Below are 27,732 nucleotides of genomic sequence, written 5' to 3'. Positions count from 1 at the left end.
TCTAGTGCAGATAAACCTCAACATTGAGTAGAGCTAGTGTGATAGTATGGCTGAAAATCAACAAAAGGCAGTGATTGGGTGGACAGGAAAAGAAATGGACAGGAACTCTGAAATGAATACCTAATGGAATGTGGCTAGATGACAGTAGAAAACAATACAGTGGTGGCATGAATTTCTGTTACTGGCGACCATAATGCATGGAAAAGCCTGGGGTATTATTATCCAGCAGTGGATTCCAAAAGGTTATGGTGCAGATTAGTAGGTGGTACAATACTTAATCTGCATCAACATCTGTATTCCTCATGCCACCTTCTGGTGTGTTGAAGTGGGTATTTTGTTTACCTTTGTCACTTCCCCTGTTTCCTATTCCAGCCGTGAATGATTCAAGAGAAGAACAATTATTGGTAAGCCTCCATGTGATCTCGAATCCCTCTAATTTGACCTTTGTGGTCTTTTCGCAATATACACTCCTGGAAATTGAAATAAGAACACCGTGAATTCATTGTCCCAGGAAGGGGAAACTTTATTGACACATTCCTGGGGTCAGATACATCACATGATCACACTGACAGAACCACAGGCACATAGACACAGGCAACAGAGCATGCACAATGTCGGCACTAGTACAGTGTATATCCACCTTTCGCAGCAATGCAGGCTGCTATTCTCCCATGGAGACGATCGTAGAGATGCTGGATGTAATCCTGTGGAACGGCTTGCCATGCCATTTCCACCTGGCGCCTCAGTTGGACCAGCGTTCGTGCTGGACGTGCAGACCGCATGAGACGACGCTTCATCCAGTCCCAAACATGCTCAATGGGGGACAGATCCGGAGATCTTGCTGGCCAGGGTAGTTGACTTACACCTTCTAGAGCACGTTGGGTGGCACGGGATACATGCGGACGTGCATTGTCCTGTTGGAACAGCAAGTTCCCTTGCCGGTCTAGGAATGGTAGAACGATGGGTTCGATGACGGTTTGGATGTACCGTGCACTATTCAGTGTCCCCTCGACGATCACCAGTGGTGTACGGCCAGTGTAGGAGATCGCTCCCCACACCATGATGCCGGGTGTTGGCCCTGTGTGCCTCGGTCGTATGCAGTCCTGCTTGTGGCGCTCACCTGCACGGCGCCAAACACGCATACGACCATCATTGGCACCAAGGCAGAACCGACTCTCATCGCTGAAGACGACACGTCTCCATTCGTCCCTCCATTCACGCCTGTCGCGACACCACTGGAGGCGGGCTGCACGATGTTGGGGCGTGAGCGGAAGACGGCCTAACGGTGTGCGGGACCGTAGCCCAGCTTCATGGAGACGGTTGCGAATGGTCCTCGCCGATACCCCAGGAGCAACAGTGTCCCTAATTTGCTGGGAAGTGGCGGTGCGGTCCCCTACGGCACTGCGTAGGATCCTACGGTCTTGGTGTGCATCCGTGCGTCGCTGCGGTCCGGTCCCAGGTCGACGGGCACGTGCACCTTCCGCCGACCACTGGCGACAACATCGATGTACTGTGGAGACCTCACGCCCCACGTGTTGAGCAATTCGGCGGTACGTCCACCCGGCCTCCCACATGCCCACTATACGCCCTCGCTCAAAGTCCGTCAACTGCACATACGGTTCACGTCCACGCTGTCGCGGCATGCTACCAGTGTTAAAGACTGCGATGGAGCTCCGTATGCCACGGCAAACTGGCTGACACTGACGGCGGCGGTGCACAAATGCTGCGCAGCTAGCGCCATTCGACGGCCAACACCGCGGTTCCTGGTGTGTCCGCTGTGCCGTGCGTGTGATCATTGCTTGTACAGCCCTCTCGCAGTGTCCGGAGCAAGTATGGTGGGTCTGACACACCGGTGTCAATGTGTTCTTTTTTCCATTTCCAGGAGTGTATTTATACAGGAGGCACCAATATACTGGTTGACTCTTCTAGGAATGTATGCTCTCGGAACTTTAACAGTAAACCACACTGTATTGCAGAAAGTCGTTCTTGCAAAGCATGCGCTGGAGTCGGCTGAGCAACTCCATCATGCTTTCGTGATTACAAAATGAACTGTAATGAAATGCACTGCTCTTATTTGGATTTCCTCCATCAATCCTCTATTCTGTCTATTTCAGACTGACAAGTAATACTCATGTATTGGTTGAGCAAGGTTTTGTAAGCTACCTCCTTTGTGGATGGACTACATTTCCTTAGGATTCTTCCAATAAATCTCACTGCTTCCAGTAATTGTTCTGCAATCGTGTAATCGTACAGTAATGTCTCTTTTGCCTATTTATGTTCAAAATGTTACATTTGTTTCTATTGAGAATCAACTACTAATCCCTGCACGAAGTCTTGAACCCCCTGTAGGTCTTCTCATATTTTGCTTCAGTTTTCTAGCACTGCAGCTTCTGTGCATACGACAGCATCATCCAGGAAAATCCTCATGGAACTTCCGATGTTATCCACTAGGTCATTTATACATTTTGTGAAAGTAACATCTGATAACACTCCCTTGGGGTATGCCCAAAGTTACTTTTTCATCCGAAAATTTCTCTCTATTGACAATTGACATGCTGTCTTCTGTTTACTAGAAACCCTTCAATCCAGTTACACAGTTGGTCTGATATTCTAGACACTTGTATTTTGTTCATTAGTCAATAGTGTGGAACTGTATCAAACACCTTCCAGAAACCAAGGAACATGACATCAACCTGAGTGTGGGTATCTAGTGCTTTCTGGATCTCAATTGATGAACAAGTTGACCTCTGTTTAACACAATCACTGTTTTCGGAACCCACGTTGATTCACAAAGAGAAGATTTATGATCTCCAGAAATGGCATAATACGTTAGCATAAAACATGTCAACAATCCTCCTTGAAAACGGGAGCGATCTGCACCTTTCTCCAGCCATTAGGACTATTTCCTCCAGTGACGTATGGTACACTGCTGCTAGAAGAGGAACAAGTTCTTCTGCATATGCTCTGTAAAACAGTATTGGTACCCAATTACGTCTAGTGGCCTTACCTCTGGAGCAGTTTTATTTGATTTTCTATCTCATGATCACTTATTTTCATACCTGTGATTTTGATATTTGTGTGATAATTTAAAGGAGGGACTACAGTACGATCTTCCTCTGTGAAACAATTTTGGAAAAAGACGTATAGTATTTCGCCTTTCTCCATGTCATCCTCTGTTTTGATACTATTGTGGTCATAGTGTGTCTGGACAGATGGCTTTAATCTGTTGATTGATTTAAGGGTAAAAAAAAAAAAAAAATGATTTTTGGTTTTCATCATATTTTGATAGATTAAGGTTTTATTTAAGTACTCTGAAAAGGATTTTGCTGAAAATTTTTTTTTCGAGCATTTAAAGAGCATTTTCCTACCACATGTGTTTATGTGCCATGCTCACTTTTCAGCGTATATTTTAGATTCTTATATCCCCTACATTGCACGTTAGGGATTTTTTTTACTTCCAAGTATGTTGGCTATCCTTGGAATGCAACGGTCGGTATTTTTTTGTTTCTGCTGTTTGTAAACAACACGCTTCCAAACATGCAGTTAGTTTTGTTGAGGTGTGATTGCGAGCAGTTGTTATACTTATGTTTGCAGTGTTTGTTTATGTGTGTTTTGTTGTGTTTATTGAAGATGACGAAATGTAAAGGCATTTTCAAGAAACGACATTTTAGAGGAAACAAGTTTAGAAAGCTTTCTGTACAAGAGGTTATGTGACCTGGCAACAATGTTTCTAATAGTAATTCTTCAACAAGTGCATCATCAAAGAAGCTCTCACCATTTAAAGAGAATTACAATGAATTTACTGTACGTGACAAGGGGTGCAATAACATTATTATAAATTTGAGAAGATTATCAGATGTAATTTCTAAATTTGTACAATGTAGACAGTGTGGTGAGTCACAGTGTGAAAATTTGTGTGAGTGCCAGTGGGAGAAAAGGCCTACAAATTGCTTTGGATTTAATTTGCACTGAATGCTCAGCTGTGATTTCATTTATGAGTTCTTCAAAACCAGATGCAAGTGGTCCTTATGAAATCAATACTAGATTAGTTTATGCCTTACGATCCATTGGCAAGGGCAGGGCTGCAGGCAGAACATGTTGTTCAGTGATGAACTTACATCCACCACCAAATAAATTTGAAAAACTGACTGCAATATTAGAGACAGTTGTATGTGAGATCAGTGAGGAAAGCATGAAACTGGCTGCTAGGGAAGCAGTGGAAGAAAATGATGGATGTTCGGATATTGCAGTTGCACTTGCACTTGATGGAAGTTGGCAGAAAAGAGGACATACTTACGTAAATGGAGTAGTGACTGCCACGACTGTAGACTCCGGTAAAGTGTTAGATGTGGAGATAATGTCTAAATATTGCAAATGTTGTAAAGTCAATGAACATAAAGAACACAACTGTGTGGCTAATGGAGAGGAACAAGTGGTGGTGTGAAAGTTCACGGAGTACAACAAATATTTCATCGCTCCGTAGAAACAAGAGGCATACAGTACACCAAATATTTGGGTCATGGTGACAGTAAGGCATACAACAACGTGGTGAACTCTAAGCCCTATGGAAACGCCATTATTAGCAAAATAGAATATGTAGGCCATGTTCAAAAACGTTTGGGAACAAGGCTGAGAAAACTAACTGTTGATATGAGAGGAAAAATATTAGAAGATGGAAAATTCTTGACTGGACAGGGTCGGTTAACTAAAACTGAAATAGAAAACTTACAGGTATACTATGGGCAGGCAATTAGGAGAAATAAAGAAAATCAGGAGGCAATGAAGAGAGATGTTTGGGCCACATTCTTTCATAAGTCCTCTACTGATGATAAGCCATGTCATGGATTGTGTCCATCAGGAGAAAATTCATGGTGCAAATACAATAGGGCTCGGGCAACTGGAGAATCTCATTCACAACAGCATTCTCCTCCTCCTGCTGCTGTTATTACACCAATTAAACCTATTTTCAGAGACTTGGCTCATCCTGACCTTCTAAGTAAATGTCTGCACAGGCAGACACAGAACCCAAATGAACATTTCAACAGCATTTGGAACTGCCTTCCTAAAACTGTATTTGTAGGCATGCATACAATGAAACTAGGAGCTCATAATGCTGTTATTACATTTAATTGTGGTAATATTGGAAAGTGTTGGGTACTGAAAAAGCTGGGAATTAATCCTGGTGAAAATATGATCACTGGGCTACAACTATGCAATAAAATGAGGATAGCCGATGCAGACATGTCTGCATCTAATATGACCAAGAAAGCAAGACAAACATCCAGGAAGGTGAAAAAGAAGCTGGAAGACCTGCTAAAGGCCAAAGAAGGTCCATCATATGCAGCAGGACAGTTTTAATTAACTGTAAGTAACAAATTTCAAAAGTTTTTTCTTTAAAGTCAATTTCCCGTAAACTAAAATTTTCAGTACATATGCCCCATTATATCAGAAACTATCATAGATAAATGAATGAAATTTTCAGAGACTTGGCATAACATAAAAAGCCACCTCTGGTACTACATTGATTAATATTCCCCCATTAGGAAGTTCACAAAAAATATTTTCTGCAGAAAAAACTTAATATTTTTTGTTAATAAATCTAAAAAAGTATTTCTTAAAAAACTAGCCTGCCGCTGTGGCCGAGCGGTTCTAGGCGTCTCAGTCCGGAACCGCGCTGCTGCTACGGTCGCAGGTTCAAATCCTGCCTCGGGCATGGATGTGTGTGATGTCCTTAGGTTAGTTAGGTTTAAGTAGTTCTAAGTCTGGGGGACTGATGACCTCAGATGTTAAGTCCCAAAGTTCTCAGTGTCATTTCTTAAAAACTGTAAAATGGAAAGTAGATTTTCGTACAGTTGACTCTATTAGCATCATGTAACAAACAGTAAAAATATTAAGTTCCTGCATCAAATAGTTTTTTCAGTGGTCCCCTTAAGTTAAGATCAGAACATTTTGTATTGTCCATCAAGTCAGTAGATAAACTATGTGATCCAAAGTATCCCGACAACTGGCTGAAAATGACTCATGTTGCCTTCCATCGGTAATGCTGGAATTTGATATGGTGTTGGTCCACCCTTAGCCTTGATGACAGCTTACACTCTCGAAGGCATACGTTCAAATCAGGTGCTGGAAGGTTTCTTGGGGAACGGCAGCCCATTCTTCATAGAGTGCTGCACTAAAGAGAGGTATTGATGTCGGTCAGTGAGGCCTGTCACGAAGTCGGTATTCCAAAACATCCCAAAGGTGTTCTTTAGGATTCCAGTCAGGACTCTATGCAGGCCAGTCCATTACAGGGATGCTATTGTTGTGTAACTTCTCCACCACAGGCCGTGCATTATGAACAGGTGCCCGATAATGTTGAAAGATGCAATACCAATCCTGGAATTGCTCTTCAACAGTAGGAAGCAAAAAGGTGCTTAAACCTTCAATGTAGGCCTGTGCTGTGATAGTGCCACACAAAACAACAAGGGGTGCAAGCCCCCTCCATGAAAAATATTACCACACCATAACACCGCCGCCTCTGAATTTTACTGTTGGTGTTACACATGCTGGCATTCACCATAGCCACACCCTGCCATCAGATCGCCACTTTGTGTACTGTGATTTGTCACATCACACAACTTTTTTCCACTGTTCAATCGTCCAATGTTTATGCTCCTTGCACCAAGTGAGGTGTCGTTTGGCATTTACCGGCATGATGTGTGGCTTATGAGCAACTGCTCGACCATGAAATCCAAGTTTTCTCATCTCTCGCCTAACTGTCGTAGTACTTGCAGCGGATCCTGACGCTGTTTGGAATTCCTGTGAGATGATCTGGATAGATGTCTGCCTATTACGCATTACGACGCTCTTCAGTTGTTGGCAGTCTCTGTCAGTCAACAGATGAAGTTGGCCTGTACGCTTTTGTGCTGTATGTGTCCCTTCACGTTTCCACCTCACTATCACATCGGAAACAGTGGACCTAGGGATGTTTAGGAGTGTGGAAATCTTGCGAACAGATGCATGACGCAAGTGACACCCTGTCACCTGACCAATTCCGCGGAGTTCCATGGAGAGCCCCATTCTGCTCTCTCATGATGTCTAATGACTAGTGAGGTTGCTGATATGGAGTACCTGGCAGTAGGTGGCAGCACAATGCACCTAATATGGAAAACATATGTTTTTGGGGGTGTCCGGGTACTTTTGGTCACATAGTGTACACTTTTACTTTAGAATTCATTGAACGTTTCACACACAATTCTTTTTACAGTGAACTCAAATTAATCATTTTTTGTGACCTATATTTATTCATAATAATAATGTGTGTGGTTTTATGATTTTGTCCAAACATTAGTGAGACTTTGCAACAACATAAAATAACAAACAACATTTGTAAACCAAGTATCATTTTCAATGTACAGCAGGCGCTGACTGTCAACATTTATGGAGTGAGTTGGCGTTATATGTCTGGCAAGAGTGTCATTGAACAGGAGCAGCAACTACACACACAAATGAGGGTTTTGTGGAGGTCCTGCAGCTCCATGAGCAGCTCTGGGTTAATACTGCTGCGAGATGTGATTTGAGCAGGCTGCTGCTGACTGAAATGAAATTTGATACCAGTGCAGTGCGTGTTGCTGGAAGATGGGGTTATACTAGATACGACTTACCCCTGAAGAGGAAAGGGAAAGTAGGTTGGCTGAGCTTCTTGCAGAAAATATACAGGAGGCCACCATCAAATAAAGGAAGATGTTATCAGTGTCAGAGAGGTCCCTTTTTTAGATTAGAATCAGGATTCAGGTACCTTTTAATGAAAGAAGTTAAAATAACAGAAGAGCCACACAAAATGCTTAAGAATGCACAGAAAAGTAAGGTTAGCTTATTTCTTTAGAATATTAGTGCATTTAGTAACAAGGTAGAACAGCTTCTTGTCTGGAAAATTTAGAGTGCTGTGAAAAGGTAGACGTCCTGTGTCAATCTGAGCACCTATTAACACAGGGTTAGATAAGTCAACATAAAAAAGATTACACTCTGGAATCCTACTCATGTAGATCTAGTATGGGAAAAGGGAGGAGTTGTTACATATATTAAGACAGAACACGAGTTTAAGAACATTGAGACAAATAGATTTTGTAGTGATCAGCACTTAGAAATGTGTGCTTCTGAATTAATACTGAAAGATAGTTCACTTTTAATTGTAACTGTATACAGAACTCACTGGGAAATTTTGAACTGTTTATGAGAAATTTTGATTCCTTACTATGCCCTCTCTGACAGCAGCAACCAATTAATAGTCTGAGGTGATTTCGAAGTAGATTTTATAAAGGATTCTGATAAGATAAATGATCTAGAAATCTTATTTGGGTCCTACATTTTGATCTGAGTAACTAACTTTGTGACATTGGTAGATAAAGACAGTAGGATTCTAATTGATAATGTTTTCTTTGATGATGCTCAAAACAAGAAAATAACTGTATACCCAGTAACAAATGCTCTCTCTGATCACGATGCACAGAATTAGGATAAATTAGATAGTGCCTTGCAGTGTTGATACTTTTCATTTGATTTTTATTTGGTCCTTTTTTAAATTACATTATGTACAAAAATTGAACTGTAATGTAGTAAAGTCAATGAAAACAATATTTCATGGGCAAAGAGAGAAGACAAACAAGAAACAATTCTGTGAACAATATAAATTCAAGGTTTCAAGAAAAGCAACATCATAATGTAATACATATTTTACAATACCCAAGTTTCGTCTGTGGTCACAATATGGCACAAAAAATCTTGTTCGTTTCTCCTAAAACTCGCCAAAAATTGTTCCATTATGTCCATTCTCATGCGTCAAGAGTCACTGCACCTATCTTGCACATAATTTTTTCATTTCTAATTCTTCAGTTAAAATGTAATATACCCTTTCTGATGACATCTGGCAAGTGTGAGCAATTTCATACACTTTCAATTGGCGATCCTTCATGACCATTTTGTGCACTTTTGCAATGATTTCTGGAGTAGTGACACATCTTGGCTGACCACTGCATGGGTCATCATCTAAGCTCTCCCAACCAAATTTAAATTCATTTGTCCACTTGTCAACAGTTGAATATGAAGGAGCAGAGTCCCCCAGTGTAGTCTGGAAATCGGCATGAATGTCCTTTGCTTTCATACCTTTCTTTACGAAGTACGTAATCACTGCTCAAATCTCGATTTTTTTCCCATCTTTGCAAATCACTGCATGGGAACAACAACAGAGCCACATCACTGCCACAGCTCTCTTCCTAGAGCACTAACAAGGCACGTGTTTATAGGCAACAGTCTAATGAATATCATGTGAACAACTTGTTGCACTAGTGTTGACCTCTCATGGTGATTCCCAGAACTTTTCAAACTACCCTCATAGTTTAATGGGTAATTATTCTTCTGAATGTGACTATGAAAGTTCAGAATGTATACACCCAATACTTTAGTGAACATTCAACACAGAAGACATTAATAAATGAAAATAAAATCATAATAGACCAGTCTAAAAAGAACCAAAATGTGAATACAACAAAATGGACTGTAAGGAAAGCATTAATTCAGTAAAATTTGTATCAGTAAGTTATTTACAGGCAAGTGCAGAGGAGATGAGAATACAGGATAAAACTGTGTGATCTCAACTAAACCTGTGTCAGAACAAGCTCAGTCCAAATTAAGTGCAAGTAAAATTATGCAGGAAAGAACACCTTCTTCTTATCCCATGATAGACTACAACAAATTGGAGAAGAGTCTACTGTTAAGTAGGATGGAGAACAAAGAGAACCTACAAACTCCACAGACACTGTGTATTAGGCAAACCCATCCGCAGGGTGATAAAATCTGTTATCCAACAATGGGACAAATGGATAAGATACTTTTGTGATCAGAAAACATACCTACTGATGCGAAAGCATTAGAAGAGCTGTTGAATGGGGTGTGTACACACAATTCAGAGAAGTTAAATTTAGAGAAAATCTATAAGGACTTAGTTCGTGCCCATGAAAGAATTTACTTTGACTATAACAACACCTCACCTAATGTTTATATCTTTGCTAAATTATCTATTATGAGAATAATGCAGCTGAATGCAGGTAGTGGTATCTTAGTGAGTGCCGAACTGATGAAAGCTGCAGCAGAACTAGAGACAGAAGTGATATGTCTTCAAGAGCCATACTCCAGAGAGAATACACTTTCCTCCAGGTGCAGTCACTGTCATTGGTGATCATTAGAGTTTGGATTTTGAATATCCTTTTTTTATGGTACCTGGTGTTGTAGCTTTACGAATTATGATATTCTGGAGGTACTAGGCTACTTTAAATTCAAATTTAAAATGCATATTTTTGTGTTTGAGCATATTATTGTCATATTTAGAGGAATAGCAGTAAAGACGCATATTTTTGACATTTAGAGGTCGTACTGAGGTTTGCTACAGAAGAATGCCGAAGATTAGATGGGTAGATCACATAACTAATGAGGAGGTATTGAATAGAATTGGGGAGAAGAGGAGTTTGTGGCACATCTTGACTAGAAGAAGGGATCGGTTGGTAGGACATGTTCTGGCGTGGAGGGTAAAAATCATAGAGGGAGACCAAGAGATGAATACACTAAGCAGATTCAGAACGATGTAGGCTGCAGTAGGTACTGGGAGATGAAGAAGCTTGCACAGGATAGAGTAGCAGGGAGAGCTGCATCAAACCAGTCTCAGTACTGAGGACAACAACAACTGAGGTTCATTTTGTTCCCTGACAACCCAAGAACCTCCCAGAATATTAGGCCAAAAAATTTTCAAAATGAGATAATAATGGGACAAGCCATCAGATTAAAAGCCTTTTAGGTAAACGTGGGTAGCTTATGGAGGGACATAGTCTTGTTTTTCCACTGAGGTAGTCTCTCTGATAAGGATGCTAAAGACTTGTGATAGTTCATTGTTGCAAGATGGATTATCAGAGTAGAAATGTGCTTCGGTATTTGTTGCCCTCAGTTAATGCGTGTTCAGGTCGCTCACCTTATCTCTACATGTGCCAACAATGCCCTACTAGTTACTGTTGGCATTTCGGAATATGAATCATTCTTGCATGTGTTTCCGTGCTGTTTGCATTGACTCTTTGCTTCCTTCTTCAAATTACGAATATGCCCAGGCCAAAAACCAATAATTTTTCAGAAATGGATCGGGAGCGATTGTGCTTTCACAACGGACGGAAAATGCCAACTATGTAAAAAAGAGGTAAGTTTAATTTAATTTTATTTTTTTTCGATAATTTTTCCAAGAAATTAAAATAATTATTAAGCTCATTTGTAAATTTGCGTGCATGTTTTCTATGCACGAATGGGAAGGAACAGAAAAAAAAAGCAACCTTTAGAAATTACCTTTGGTGTTCTTGTAAATTTGAGAAAAATGTTAAATGTTGTGAGGGGATCGAAGTTTCAATTTTTAGAAACTTATTTGTAGTCTTAATTCATTTTTTTGAGTGACCATTTCGTGGGTACACACTGCTCTCTTATATTTTTGTGCAATTGTATGTTCTTATTGATATTTACTCACTTCACTGATGCTTTGAGTCAGGATTGAGAAAATATTTCAACTGGATCAGCACAAAAAGACATCTCAGCACCAGAACAACATAACCAAGACACGGTTAAAAACTTCACAGCAACCATTGATCTCCTCATTTTCAATGCATATGGATGACAAAAAAGCTTTAATAAAAGCAAACATCCCCTTGAATAAGCTGGAGAATGAAGGATTAAAGATCTTCTTGAAAAAATACACAGGAAAAGATATTCCTCACGGGTCAACACTCAGAAACAACTATGAGGACCAATTGTATGAAAAGGTAAGATCTTTCAGTAATTTTTATGAACATAGGTATGTGAAAGTCATTGGATACAATTTGATGTATACATGTGCCAAAATAATAGTTGTTTAATTTTAAAAAAACTCGAAAAATAAATTTAAATTATGTTTCAATGTTTATTTTTGTAAAATGAACATTGTTACTTGAACATAAGAAAACCTAAATTTAAAGTGACTGAACTTTTTCACTTAAGTAAAAGACAAATGAAGAAAGGACTTGAGAAGAAGACAGTCTGTCTCGAAACATTCACTGCAAAATAGAAAGTAAATTTATTTTTAAATAATATAATTTTTTTATACGAACTAGATGACACTCATTTTGATCAATATATATACATAAGAAAATAGTCAAAATATAGGTAGGTGCTAAAACGGATATAGTTTGTTTTCGTGTGTGGGTCTCCCACAGTGTCCGCATGTTTATGTATATTTTTTAATTTAGTTTCTCTATTCCAGACGTTGGAGAATATTAGGAAAGACGTTGGCGATTTTCCAGTCTGGCTATCTTTTGACGAAACCACTGATTCTTGTGGTTGGTATATGGTGCACATCATAGTTGGAAACCTGTCTGCTGATAAGTCTGGATGAGGACATAGTGTGCAAAGAAGTGGAGGGAACGACACACACCATGATTGCACACACACAGTGCAAGAAGCATTGCGTAAGTTTCGCCAATATTGAATAGTTTAAAATAAATTACAGATAGTGTAAGAGTGCAGTTTTTCACATCATATCCTGACCCAATAATTAGTTTTTCACATCATGTCCCAAGCCAATAATAAAATAATAATAAAAAAATCTAAAATACTTTGATTTTCTTTCAGGCGTGCTATGAAGGAGTGAAGATCAGAAATGTGAGGAGAACAAGGTTTTGGCCATTGTGACGGATAGTGCCGCATATATGCTGATGGCCGCAAAGTATCTCTGGGTGTTTTACCCTAAAATTATTCACCTTACGTGTCTGGCTCATGGCATCCATCGAGTTGCTGAAGTGGTCAGAGCCACATTGCCTGAGGTCAACAGCCTTATATCTTCTGCAAAGAAGGTTTTCATCAAGGCACCAAGTTGAGTGACAGCTTTCAAAACTGCTCACCCTGACTATCCTCTGCCATCTGAACCAGATTTGACAAGGTGGGGAACATGGATTTCAGCTGCAAACTATTATGCGGACAACCACAGAAAAGTTGAAGAGGTATGGGTTTGTATATAGTTCTGGATAAATTGAATAAGCAAAGAAAACGAACACAACGTAGAATTCCAATATTAAGCTTATTTCTCTGTACAGCAGTTTCCAGCTTGAAACTGACATTCACTAGATTCCTACTTTCTTGTTCCAGGTCCTAAAGGGGTTTGAAGATAGTGAAAATTTAGCCACAACAAAAGCGAAGGACGCCCTGAAGAATTCCAGCATGTTACACAGCCTATCTTTCATCCGAGTGCACTTGGGTGGCCTTCCAGGCCTAACTGAGAAACTTGAGACTTGTAACATGGAAGTTACGAAGGCAGTGGCTCTCGTCGAAGGACTCAGGACACAGAGCAAGAGTTGGCCAGGTCCGATCGGTAAGAGACTTAGAAGAAAATTGGATGCAGTTCTTCACAGAAATCCTGGTTGGTGTATGATTCGGAAGATTGCTCAGTTACTGGAAGGAGAGAAACACTCTGAGAGTCTAGATGATTTCAGGTCATCTAATGTCGCTGCTTTTAAACTTTTACTTGTAGTGTCAAGTGACGTTGAACCATCATTTTCAAGATTGAAAATGTTATTATCTGACCACAGGAAAAATTTTTGTGTAGAGAATATGAAAAAATGTTGGTAGTTCAAACAAACTCTAATTTTTAGAATTTACCAAACGTATCGTGTAAGTGCCTATGTTATACTTACTTTTTTTCATTGAGTTATAGCAATAATTGAAAATATTTGATGGTTATTCATTCATTTTAGCAAGTAACATGCATAGTTTAAAGAATTTATCCAAGAGAAATGCATGATTAAAGAATTTTAGTTGCATATTCAAAGGCATATACTGGCAGTAAGAGCATATTTTAACTGCATGTTTTGAGGAGTTTTGGTGCATATTTCATGGGTTTTAAGTGCATATCGATCCGAACACTAGTGATCATACTCCAATGGGAGCTGTTATTGCATTAAATAGAAATTTTACTGTTAGCAAAGTCAATCAATATAGTAATAAGCATATAGTTATGGTAGAACTAACATGAGGACATACAAAATGGGTCAGAGTCACACTGTATGCACAATACCCAGATGACATTAATCCGTATGCGCTATATATTGCAGAGGTTGCACAACATGCAAAACACAAAAACCTACTGATTTGTGCTGATATAAACTCTAGCTTCATGCTATGGCACTCAAACAAAACATGTGATAGAGGTAGAGTCGTCAGTGATACACTATATACTAACAACCTTTATACTCTGAATAGTGAGGGACAACCACCAACTTTTTGAGCATATGCTGGACGTCACAGTGACATAGACAGGGCACTTACATTAGTGACAGACTGGACTATTTACGAAGGATACACCCAAAGTGATCATGATAACAACCCATAACGAAGTAGAGGAAACAATTGATGACAAATTTTACTGCACAAAGCGGACTGGGACAGTCTGCAACAAATTATCACAAAATACCCATTAGCCGAGACTACAGGAAGCATTACTATAAAATACATATACTCACTGAATTAATGCAAAATGCACAAATACTAGCAATACCACACAATATATATATATAAAAAGGACGGGTATACACTCGCACACACACACATCCATCCACACATATACAGACACCAACACACACATATATATATATATATATATATATATATATATATATATATATATATATATATATATATATATATATATATATAGACACACACACACACACACACACACACACACAACTCACTAATCTGAAGAAAAGTGCTAGCTAGGGAAAAACTGACAAGACAATAAACAAACAGAGAGACTAAAGAACAACACAGGACAGCTGTACTTGAGACCAAAAAACAACACAGGACAGCTGTACTTGAGACCAAAAAACAATAGTGGGGATAATTTTGTACAACAGTAGTTACAGAACAATGTGTGGGGAACCCCTCATAAAATCATGACAGAGGTCAAAACACTGTTAGTGTTGGCAACCTTGAAAAAAGATTCTGGGACACTGGCACTGCAGAATATTTGTTGCAGAAACTCCTTCCCGATAAATGATGCAAGTACTGGTTCATAAATACATACGAATATGCGAATGGACATGCAACATGAATATGCTACTGAAACTGTAGTTTGCCCATTTACATATGAAGAGGTAGCTACAGCAACTTTGAAATTGAAGAAAGGTCAGCATCTATGCTGAAGTTCTTCAGAAGATTGCACCATCAATTACAACATTCTTAACTGACACCCTAAATGAGGCATTACTGATTGGAAAAATACCCGTGCTGTGTAAAACAGCCAGAGCAATACTAATAAAGAAATCCATGGACAAAGATCCAAAGGACCCCAAATCTCATCGACCAATCTGTTTACTGAACACATTAGTGAAGGTAGAAGAACGTCTACTGTGTGGTAGGCTCCAGGCTCACAGAGAGCTAATTGGATTGAGTCCACATCAGTACGGCTTTCAAAAAAGTCAATTGGTGATGCAATCAAACAAACCTTTAATATAGTCAATGAAATATGAACAAAGTATTCCATATCAACAACGATAGACTATGCAGGCGCATTCGACAATATATGGTGGCCATTGCACCTTATAGTGGCCTGCAGTGTTCGCACACCTCAGGGAATAGTGGGTCTCAGCAGCCTTATATTATAGTCTACAGGACTACTGCAGATAGGGTTGCTGAGGGGTGTGCATGAAACAGAAAAGTAATAAAAAAACTCTTGCAAAAGGATGCCCTTAAGGATCAACTTGTGGTCCCATTTTTTTAGGACCTCACAACTGAGCACTTACTGCAATTAGTTGATCACCACTGTGCTGATGGCATTATTGCCTATGCCGATGACTTATTGGTCATAGGGTCGCAGAATCAAGAGCACAGTTAGCAAGTAGATCAGGTAGCATACTGCGGGAGATGAGTAATTGGTGTATGCAAAATAAACTGAATATAGCTCTAAATACAACAATATATATCACAGTAAAAGGAAACCTCAGTAAGCACCCATCTATTAAGTTAGGAACCTATAATGTATGTAGGAAAAGGTAACAAGTTACCTGTGCGTAATGATAGATGAAAACCTGTCATTCAAAGAACACATACAAACAGCTTCTCATAAAGCAGAAATTTTTTTTACAGAAATTGGCAAGAATTAGCTCAAAAAGACTACAGATTGCCACTAAATTATTTGAGTCAATTATGTGCTTCAGTGCTAGTGCATGGGCACGCAAATTCAGCTTTGTGGTAAACAGAATCATTATGCTTCTTAGGCAGAGAGGTGTCTTGTTACAAGTCTCAGGTGCCTTTCGAACAATATCATACGATGCTCACTGTGTGGTCCTGGGTATTTGTCCAATTGACATAATGATAAAGTATCATGCAACAGCATATTGGCTTAAAAGAGGGAATATGGACAAAGTAGGAGCAATAACAGGAGATGATGTTACTGAAAAACGGCTTTTAAAGATCTGGAGTACGGCTGCATGACAGAGAAATTGGGATAGGTCTGAAAAAGGTCATAGAGTTTACAACTACTTCCAAGATATTAGAGAAAGGATCAAACTGAAATACACTCCTGGAAATGGAAAAAAGAACACATTGACACCGGTGTGTCAGACCCACCATACTTGCTCCGGACACTGCGAGAGGGCTGTACAAGCAATGATCACACGCACGGCACAGCGGACACACCAGGAACCGCGGTGTTGGCCGTCGAATGGCGCTAGCTGCGCAGCATTTGTGCACCGCCGCCGTCAGTGTCAGCCAGTTTGCCGTGGCATACGGAGCTCCATCGCAGTCTTTAACACTGGTAGCATGCCGCGACAGCGTGGACGTGAACCGTATGTGCAGTTGACGGACTTTGAGCGAGGGCGTATAGTGGGCATGTGGGAGGCCAGGTGGACGTACCGCCGAATTGCTCAACACGTGGGGCGTGAGGTCTCCACAGTACATCGATGTTGTCACCAGTGGTCGGCGGAAGGTGCACGTGCCCGTCGACCAGGGACCGGACCGCAGCGACGCACGGATGCACGCCAAGAACGTAGGATCCTACGCAGTGCCGTAGGGGACCGCACCGCCACTTCCCAGCAAATTAGGGACACTGTTGCTCCCGGGGTATCGGCGAGGACCATTCGGAACCGTCTCCATGAAGCTGGGCTACGGTCCCGCACACCGTTAGGCCGTCTTCCGCTCACGCCCCAACATCGTGCAGCCCGCCTCCAGTGGTGTCGCGACAGGCGTGAATGGAGGGACGAATGGAGACGTGTCGTCTTCAGCGATGAGAGTCGCTTCTGCCTTGGTGCCAATGATGGTCGTATGCGTGTTTGGCGCCGTGCAGGTGAGCGCCACAATCAGGACTGCATACGACCGAGGCACACAGGGCCAACACCCGGCAACATGGTGTGGGGAGCGATCTCCTACACTGGCCGTACACCACTGGTGATCGTCGAGGGGACACTGAATAGTGCACGGTACATCCAAACCGTCATCGAACCCATCGTTCTACCATTCCTAGACCGGCAAGGGAACTTGCTGTTCCAACAGGACAATGCACGTCCGCATGTATCCCGTGCCACCCAACGTGCTCTAGAAGGTGTAAGTCAACTACCCTGGCCAGCAAGATCTCCGGATCTGTCCCCCATTGAGCATGTTTGGGACTGGATGAAGCGTCGTCTCACACGGTCTGCACGTCCAGCACGAACGCTGGTCCAACTGAGGCGCCAGGTGGAAATGGCATGGCAAGCCGTTCCACAGGACTACATCCAGCATCTCTACGATCGTCTCCATGGGAGAATAGCAGCCTGCATTGCTGCGAAAGGTGGATATACACTGTACTAGTGACGACATTGTGCATGCTCTGTCGCCTGTGTCTATGTGCCTGTGGTTCTGTCAGTGTGATCATGTGATGTATCTGACCCCAGGAATGTGTCAATAAAGTTTCCCCTTCCTGGGACAATGAATTCACGGTGTTCTTATTTCAATTTCCAGGAGTGTATATTGACCCAAGTTGTGGAATGATCTACTTCTTAAATAGTCATGGCCCCTACACCATTATTTTGCATAGGATGAAGCTCAGACAAAGCAATGTATCCTCATGCAGGGACATTGAGACCCCAGAGCAAACATTACTACACTGCATGATGCACACTCAGGGAAGGCAACTAGACTAAGTCTATTAGAAATCAGGACAATATTGTGAAAAGGAAAGTTGTTACTCACCATATAGCGGAGATGCTGAGTCGCAAATACGCACAACAAAAATACTGCCACAAATAGTTTTCAACCAGTAAGGCCTTCATCAGAATTAGACGGCAAACACACACATACACACTCACGCAAACACAACTCGTACACACATGACAGCATTCTCAGGCAACTGAGGCATAGACAGAACTGAATTATACAAATAACAAATAACAACAGTGTGGTCTCAGAGAGCTGAGACTGCTGATGTGTGTGCAAGTTGCGTTTATGTGAGTGAGTGTGTGTGTGTGTGTGTGTGTGTGTGTGTGTGTGTGTGTGTGTGTGTGTCTACTGCTGACAAAGGCCTTATGCCCGAAAGCTTTAATTGTGTGAATCTTTTTATTGTGCCTATCGCTACACAGCATCTCTGCTATATGGTGAGTAGCAACTTTCCTTCTCTGGTATTGTTACATTCCATCCTGGATTTTCCATTGTTTGATACAAACTGAATACATCAAAGACAGAGAGGACAAGAACATGTAAATAATAACAGTAGCACAGAGGATACATACGGCTCAAAACCTAACAATGATACAGGAACAGACACAGAAAACACAATTAGTACAAATATATGACAAAACCCCCCCATGAACCATGGACCTTGCCGTTGGTGGGGAGGCTTGCGTGCCTCAGCGATACAGATTGCCGTACCGTAGGTGCAACCACAGCGGACGGGTATCTGTTGAGAGGCCAGACAAACGTGTGGTTCCTGAAGAGGGGCAGCAGCCTTTTCAGTAGTTGCAAGGGCAACAGTCTGGATGATTGACTGATCTGGCCTTGTAACAATAACCAAAACGGCCTTGCTGTGCTGGTACTGCGAACGGCTGAAAGCAAGGGGAAACTACAGCCGTAATTTTTCCCGAGGGCATGCAGCTTTACTGTATGATTACATGATGATGGCGTCCTCTTGGGTAAAATATTCCGGAGGTAAAATAGTCCCCCATTCGGATCTCCGGGCGGGGACTACTCAAGAGGATGTCGTTATCAGGAGAAAGAAAACTGGCGTTCTACGGATCGGAGCGTGGAATGTCAGATCCCTTAATCGGGCAGGTAGGTTAGAAAATTTAAAAAGGGAAATGGATAGGTTGAAGTTAGATATAGTGGGAATTAGTGAAGTTCGGTGGCAGGAGGAACAAGACTTCTGGTCAGGTGACTACAGGGTTATAAACACAAAATCAAATAGGGGTAATGCAGGAGTAGGTTTAATAATGAATAGGAAAATAGGAATGCGGCTAAGCTACTACAAACAGCATAGTGAACGCATTATTGTGGCCAAGATAGATACGAAGCCCACACCTACTACAGTAGTACAAGTTTATATGCCAACTAGCTCTGCAGATGACGAAGAAATTGAAGAAATGTATGATGAAATAAAAGAAATTATTCAGATTGTGAAGGGAGACGAAAATTTAATAGTCATGGGTGACTGGAATTCGAGTGTAGGAAAAGGGAGAGAAGGAAACATAGCAGGTGAATATGGATTGGGGGACAGAAATGAAAGAGGAAGCCACCTGGTAGAATTTTGCACAGAGCACAACATAATCATAGCTAACACTTGGTTTAAGAATCATGAAAGAAGGTTGTATACATGGAAGAACCCTGGAGATACTAAAAGGTATCAGATAGATTATATAATGGTAAGACAGAGATTTAGGAACCAGGTTTTAAATTGTAAGACATTTCCAGGGGCAGATGTGGACTCTGACCACAATCTATTGGTTATGACCTGTAGATTAAAACTGAAGAAACTGCAAAAAGGTGGGAATTTAAGGAGATGGGACCTGGATAAACTAAAAGAACCAGAGGTTGTACAGAGATTCAGGGAGAGCATAAGGGAGCAATTGACAGGAATGGGGGAAATAAATACAGTAGAAGAAGTATGGGTAGCTTTGAGGGATGAAGTAGTGAAGGCAGCAGAGGATCAAGTAGGTAAAAAGACGAGGGCTAGTAGAAATCCTTGGGTAACAGAAGAAATATTGAATTTAATTGATGCAAGGAGAAAATATAAAAATGCAGTAAGTGAAACAGGCAAAAAGGAATACAAACGTCTCAAAAATGAGATCGACAGGAAGTGCAAAATGGCTAAGCAGGGATGGCTAGAGGACAAATGTAAGGATGTAGAGGCCTATCTCACTAGGGGTAAGATAGATACTGCCTACAGGAAAATTAAAGAGACCTTTGGAGAAAGGAGAAACACTTGTATGAATATCAAGAGCTCAGATGGAAACCCAGTTCTAAGCAAAGAAGGGAAAGCAGAAAGGTGGAAGGAGTATATAGAGGGTCTATACAAGGGCGATGTACTTGAGGACAATATTATGGAAATGGAAGAGGATGTAGATGAAGATGAAATGGGAGATACGATACTGCGTGAAGAGTTTGACAGAGCACTGAAAGACCTGAGTCGAAACAAGGCCCCCGGAGTAGACAATATTCCATTGGAACTACTGACGGCCGTGGGAGAGCCAGTCCTGACAAAACTCTACCATCTGGTGAGCAAGATGTATGAAACAGGCAAAATACCCTCAGACTTCAAGAAGAATATAATAATTCCAATCCCAAAGAAAGCAGGTGTTGACAGATGTGAAAATTACCGAACTATCAGCTTAATAAGTCACAGCTGCAAAATACTAACACGAATTCTTTACAGACGAATGGAAAAACTAGTAGAAGCCAACCTCGGGGAAGATCAGTTTGGATTCCGTAGAAACACTGGAACACGTGAGGCAATACTGACCTTACGACTTATCTTAGAAGAAAGATTAAGGAAAGGCAAACCTACGTTTCTAGCATTTGTAGACTTAGAGAAAGCTTTTGACAATGTTGACTGGAATACTCTCTTTCAAATTCTAAAGGTGGCAGGGGTAAAATACAGGGAGCGAAAGGCTATTTACAATCTGTACAGAAACCAGATGGCAGTTATGAGAGTCGAGGGACATGAAAGGGAAGCAGTTGTTGGGAAGGGAGTAAGACAGGGTTGTAGCCTCTCCCCGATGTTGTTCAATCTGTATATTGAGCAAGCAGTAAAGGAAACAAAAGAAAAATTCGAAGTAGGTATTAAAATTCATGGAGAAGAAATAAAAACTTTGAGGTTCGCCGATGACATTGTAATTCTGTCAGAGACAGCAAAGGACTTGGAAGAGCAGTTGAATGGAATGGACAGTGTCTTGAAAGGAGGATATAAGATGAACATCAACAAAAGCAAAACAAGGATAATGGAATGTAGTCGAATTAAGTCGGGTGATGCTGAGGGAATTAGATTAGGAAATGAGGCACTTAAAGTAGTAAAGGAGTTTTGCTATTTGGGGAGCAAAATAACTGATGATGGTCGAAGTAGAGAGGATATAAAATGTAGGCTGGCAATGGCAAGGAAAGCATTTCTGAAGAAGAGAAATTTGTTAACATCCAGTATTGATTTAAGTGTCAGGAAGTCATTTCTGAAAGTATTCGTATGGAGTGTAGCCATGTATGGAAGTGAAACATGGACGATAAATAGTTTGGACAGGAAGAGAATAGAAGCTTTCGAAATGTGGTGCTACAGAAGAATGCTGAAGATTAGATGGGTAGATCACATAACTAATGAGGAAGTATTGAATAGGATTGGGGAGAAGAGAAGTTTGTGGCACAACTTGACCAGAAGAAGGGATCGGTTGGTAGGACATGTTCTGAGGCATCAAGGGATCACCAATTTAGTATTGGAGGGCAGCGTGGAGGGTAAAAATCGTAGAGGGAGACCAAGAGATGAATACACTAAGCAGATTCAGAAGGATGTAGGTTGCAGTAGGTACTGGGAGATGAAAAAGCTTGCACAGGATAGAGTAGCATGGAGAGCTGCATCAAAGCAGTCTCAGGACTGAAGACCACAACAACAACAACATATGACAAAAGTTATGAACAATAATTATATACAATAATTTTAAAATTTGATACTAACACTAACTAAATGACATACTATAATCAAACACAGAAGGGCTTGTACTTCGTCAGTGTAATGTTGTAGCACAAGTAAACATGTAAGGAAGTGGGAAGAGCGCTACGAAGTACAGCAGAGACAATGCCGAGTATATAATAAAATAGGAATAGCAATAAGTAGCAACTTGAAGTGTGTCATAATTAAATTGTAAATGAATACGAGTATTATGAATTAAAACCAGAACCATTCTGTGCAGCGGAGACAACTGAAACAACGTAAATGATGTAATGGATTATGATTTACAGAAAAGTAATGTAAACTGCTTCTCTGAGGGCCACAGCTCGATGGTATTATACTGATATTGATGACTGCGATTCTACCCTGTCACTAAGTATCGCCAAAATACCCGAAAAGTACCGTGTTAACTAATGCAGTCCAAATCAAGTCGTATCTAAATAGACGTTTCTCCAAATTTTACTTCTCAACACAACAACTGACCGTGCATTTATCCCAGTTTAGCATAGAATAACCACATTAAATAAGATTTAAGGACAATGACCAAAAAAAATTGTTTCTAACATCAAGAAACAAAAGAATACCAAAGTTGAGTGATGAACCCAAAATTTTACACGACTCTCATTCAAAGTAATCACAACCCGTTTGGTTTGACAGCTACCGACTAGAGTTGTGTCGATTCGTGAATGAGTCGTTCATTTGAACGACTAGAATCGTAAGAATCGAATCGTGATACGGACGAATCGTCGTTCAAAAGAATCGTAAGAACGATTGCGTGTTTCCGAGTCGTGACGATTCCAAGTTCCAACGATTCATCGATTCTTAGTACGCTATGCTTCGAAGGGAACTTCCGAATCATGCCGAATGATTACGACCGCCAGATGGCAGTCAAGTGGAGGATGCAGGAAGCAATTTTGCACCACCTTTCGCACAAATCTCTTTCCTGACATACTGAAATAAAACAATAGATACAATCAAATCAAACGTGACCCTTCATCAATTAAGGCATTACACGTATAAATCGAAAACCACACTTGTTATATGCATGTTTACTCATTGAAAATTTCAGACATGTCCTGCCATCTGTGAGTAAGATGTAGAACTTTTTGCATTCCTTAAGAATCGTGCCATCATAGGATGAATCGTGAAATAATCGTGAACGAATCGTAGGAATCGATTCACAATGTTAGATTGAATCGTAGGAATCGAATCGAGGAAAAGAATCGTGTTGCCCAACTCTACTACCGACCTTTGAATTACACACTGTAGAATGTTAGCACCAATAGCAAGCGAGCTCACTGTCATTAGTCGACGTTTAAGAAATTAATGGCGGGCGCCCTTGTCCAAGTAGCAAAGCATTATAATACTTCTGGTAAAAGCTACGGCACACGAATTTAGACACATACCCTCCAAGAGTTATAAAAAAATACAAAAGGAAATTTTGAGTCTTTGAGTGGAGAGCGCTGCTTTTAAATCTTTTCTTGTGTGTTGTGACGATGATCGCGATATCGACGGCAGCTGGCTGGTTCTGTTGAAACGCTGACATCTGCTCCCACGGTCGTGTGACTGCAGCTGATGATTTTTCCTCGTAATCGGGCGGGCGGTGGTATTCATTAAGCTGCAAATCTGATTACAGTGGCGTTTTGCAGGCCACAGGTTGGTCGATGTAATTGTTGTTACAGATGTCCGTATGTGCACAGTATTAATGTTTCTGGCACACACAATTTAAGTTTACTTATGCCACACACAGTTTATAAAACTTGCCGACGGCGAATTCTATAGGAAGTAAATTCGTATCATGATTGTCGCGATCGCCAAAAACCATCCTGGGCGGGAATGTACTCACACACAATAGACAGTTCGCATAAGTTAATAACGACTGTTAATGATTATAGGCGTCCGACAGTTCATCGAAACGCGAATAAATATGTAAGTTCACAGTACTTGAGTGTACGAAAACACAGTCAAAATACAAGTGCAGTTCAATTCACAGACACAAAGCTACAATACCGCCCATTCTCGGTTGCATTGTCATAGTTACTTCGTCTCACGGCACAGTCTCAGTATTTACTTCGCCCAGTTTCTACACTCACTATTATCATATCACGTACTGGTATAAAACAGTCATTCAAAACGTACATCGCTTGCCACTAAACTCAATCTTCACCAGTTCGTAAAACTCACAACTCCCACAGTAAAACTTGTGTCCGCCTATCTAGCTACCCAATAACAACCACCCTTTGTTGGATCGACTATCGATATTGCTCTCTCTTTCTCAATACTCTCGCCCACAGTTTACACAACATGAAAGTAAATTACATATATCTTCACACAACTACTTTCTACCAAACTTATTACAGTAAACGATAAACTCAAAAAAATTAAAGCTTTCGACAATCAATAAACTCTAAACATATTTATCTACACTCCTGGAAATTGAAATAAGAACACCGTGAATTCATTGTCCCAGGAAGGGGAAACTTTATTGACACATTCCTGGGGTCAGATACATCACATGATCACACTGACAGAACCACAGGCACATAGACACAGGCAACAGAGCATGCACAATGTCGGCACTAGTACAGTGTATATCCATCTTTCGCAGCAATGCAGGCTGCTGTTCTCCCATGGAGACGATCGTAGAGATGCTGGATGTAGTCCTGTGGAACGGCTTGCCATGCCATTTCCACCTGGCTTCTCAGTTGGATCAGCGTTCGTGCTGGACGTGCAGACCGCGTGAGACGACGCTTCATCCAGTCCCAAACATGCTCAATGGGGGACAGATCCGGAGATCTTGCTGGCCAGGGTAGTTGACTTACACCTTCTAGAGCACGTTGGGTGGCACGGGATACATGCGGACGTGCATTGTCCTGTTGAACAGCAAGTTCCCTTGCCGGTCTAGGAATGGTAGAACGATGGGTTCGATGACGGTTTGGATGTACCGTGCACTATTCAGTGTCCCCTCGACGATCACCAGTGGTGTACGGCCAGTGTAGGAGATCGCTCCCCACACCATGATGCCGGGTGTTGGCCCTGTGTGCCTCGGTCGTATGCAGTCCTGATTGTGGCGCTCACCTGCACGGCGCCAAACACGCATACCACCATCATTGGCACAAAGGCAGAAGCGACTCTCATCGCTGAAGACGACACGTCTCCATTCGTCCCTCCATTCACGTCTGTCGCGACACCACTGGAGGCGGGCTGCACGATGTTGGGGCGTGAGCGGAAGACGGCCTAACGGTGTGCGGGACCGTAGCCCAGCTTCATGGAGACGGTTGCGAATGGTCCTCGCCGATACCCCAGGAGCAACAGTGTCCCTAATTTGCTGGGAAGTGGCGGTGCGGTCCCCTACGGCACTGCGTAGGATCCTACGGTCTTGGCGTGCATCCGTGTGTCGCTGCGGTCCGGTCCCAGGTCGACGGGCACGTGCACCTTCCGCCGACCACTGGCGACAACATCGATGTACTGTGGAGACCTCACGCCCCACGTGTTGAGCAATTCGGCGGTACGTCCACCCGGCCTCCCGCATGCCCACTATACGCCCTCGCTCAAAGTCCGTCAACTGCACATACGGTTCACGTCCACGCTGTCGCGGCATGCTACCAGTGTTAAAGACTGCGATGGAGCTCCGTATGCCACGGCAAACTGGCTGACACTGACGGCGGCGGTGCACAAATGCTGCGCAGCTAGCGCCATTCGACGGCCAACACCGCGGTTCCTGGTGTGTCCGCTGTGCCGTGCGTGTGATCATTGCTTGTACAGCCCTCTCGCAGTGTCCGGAGCAAGTATGGTGGGTCTGACACACCGGTGTCAATGTGTTCTTTTTTCCATTTCCAGGAGTGTACTTACAAAAAAGAAATAATTTCCAGTTACATATTACAGCTAGAAAACAACTTTTATCTCTATATTACAGGACAAAAGAAAAAAAATGCGCTACAACATCAAAGATATATGAACAGACGGGAAAAAAAACAAGATAAATATATATATCTATCGCAAAATAACGATGTCTTAACACCCTCCAGCTTTCAATGTGGGATAAACTAATTATGTAATTAACATATAGGAAATAAATGGCTATTAATGCCATGAACAGTGGACATCTTAGTTAAATTATAACTAACTTTGTAAATAAACTAACACTATATTTAGGAGGAGTCCTAAAAGGCATAGCTTGAAGAAATACTGAGGCTTTCCATTTATGGTCTAGTTGGTGATGGGATTCCATTCATTTTCATTTTTGTTTATCTTACTAAAATTTATTGATCACATATACTAACATATAACTGACATCTATTTTCATTTACTTAAGTCACTAATTACTATACTAACATATAATTAAATTCCATTTTGTTTTACTTAAATTACTAATGTTATCTTATATTTCATTTGTAAGTTCAAGTAGCAGTCATAATTTGTTATCACTGCCATACCACAAAAAGGGTCCGCCTCTTCGTGGTGGGACACTGACAATGGCACACTGGTCACTCAAGGGTGTATCTGGAGGTGCATGAGTATCTAGATATAAATGTGGGAGTGTGGGCGTGTGAGTGAGTGAAAGAGACCATCTTTGAAAAATACCACCTGCTATGTATATAATAAAGGCAGCAGTCTGGGCTTCTTGCAGCAACTCAACCAGTGCATGACTACCTTTGTAAACCATATCAAATGATGTGGATGACAAACACAGCTACCACTGTTAAGCCACTGAAGCATAATAGGGGCATACCTCAGTGCTTCCACTGATAAAGGGTGGGGGATGTGGCACCGCCGCCGTCAGTGTCAGCCAGTTTGCCGTGGCATACGGAGCTCCATCGCAGTCTTTAACACTGGTAGCATGCCGCGACAGCGTGGACGTGAACCGTATGTGCAGTTGACGGACTTTGAGCGAGGGCGTATAGTAGGCATGCGGGAGGCCGGGTGGATGTACCGCCGAATTGCTCAACACGTGGGGCGTGAGGTCTCCACAGTACATCGATGTTGTCGCCAGTGGTCGGCGGAAGGTGCACGTGCCCGTCGACCTGGGACCGGACCGCAGCGACACACGGATGCACGCCAAGACCGTAGGATCCTACGCAGTGCCGTAGGGGACCGCACCACCACTTCCCAGCAAATTAGGGACACTGTTGCTCCTGGGGTATCGGCGAGGACCATTCGCAACCGTCTCCATGAAGCTGGGCTACGGTCCCGCACACCGTTAGGCCGTCTTCCGCTCACGCCCCAACATCGTGCAGCCCGCCTCCAGTGGTGTCGCAACAGACGTGAATGGAGGGACGAATGGAGACGTGTCGTCTTCAGCGATGAGAGTCGCTTCTGCCTTGGTGCCAATGATGGTGGTATGCGTGTTTGGCGCCGTGCAGGTGAGCGCCACAATCAGGACTGCATACGACCGAGGCACACAGGGCCAACACCCGGCATCATGGTGTGGGGAGCGATCTCCTACACTGGCCGTACACCACTGGTGATCGTCGAGGGGACACTGAATAGTGCACGGTACATCCAAACCGTCATCGAACCCATCGTTC

General features: G+C 42.0%; 1 long non-coding RNA gene across 1 annotated transcript; it reads left to right on the top strand.

Annotated features, from left to right (window-relative positions):
* Window positions 1–11,261: 11,261 nt before the first annotated feature.
* On the top strand, window positions 11,262–13,617 carry LOC124789766. The gene is made up of 4 exons (XR_007016163.1): window positions 11,262–11,825; window positions 12,302–12,506; window positions 12,670–13,037; window positions 13,183–13,617. It is a non-coding gene; the product is annotated as an uncharacterized LOC124789766 (long non-coding RNA).
* The last annotated feature ends 14,115 nt before the right edge of the window (window positions 13,618–27,732 follow it).

Source organism: Schistocerca piceifrons, chromosome 3, assembly GCF_021461385.2.
Source record: "Schistocerca piceifrons isolate TAMUIC-IGC-003096 chromosome 3, iqSchPice1.1, whole genome shotgun sequence".
Taxonomy (NCBI): Eukaryota; Metazoa; Arthropoda; class Insecta; order Orthoptera; family Acrididae; genus Schistocerca; species Schistocerca piceifrons.
The sequence above is the reverse complement of the archived record's forward strand: the minus strand, read 5'-3'. Positions and strand labels throughout refer to the sequence as shown.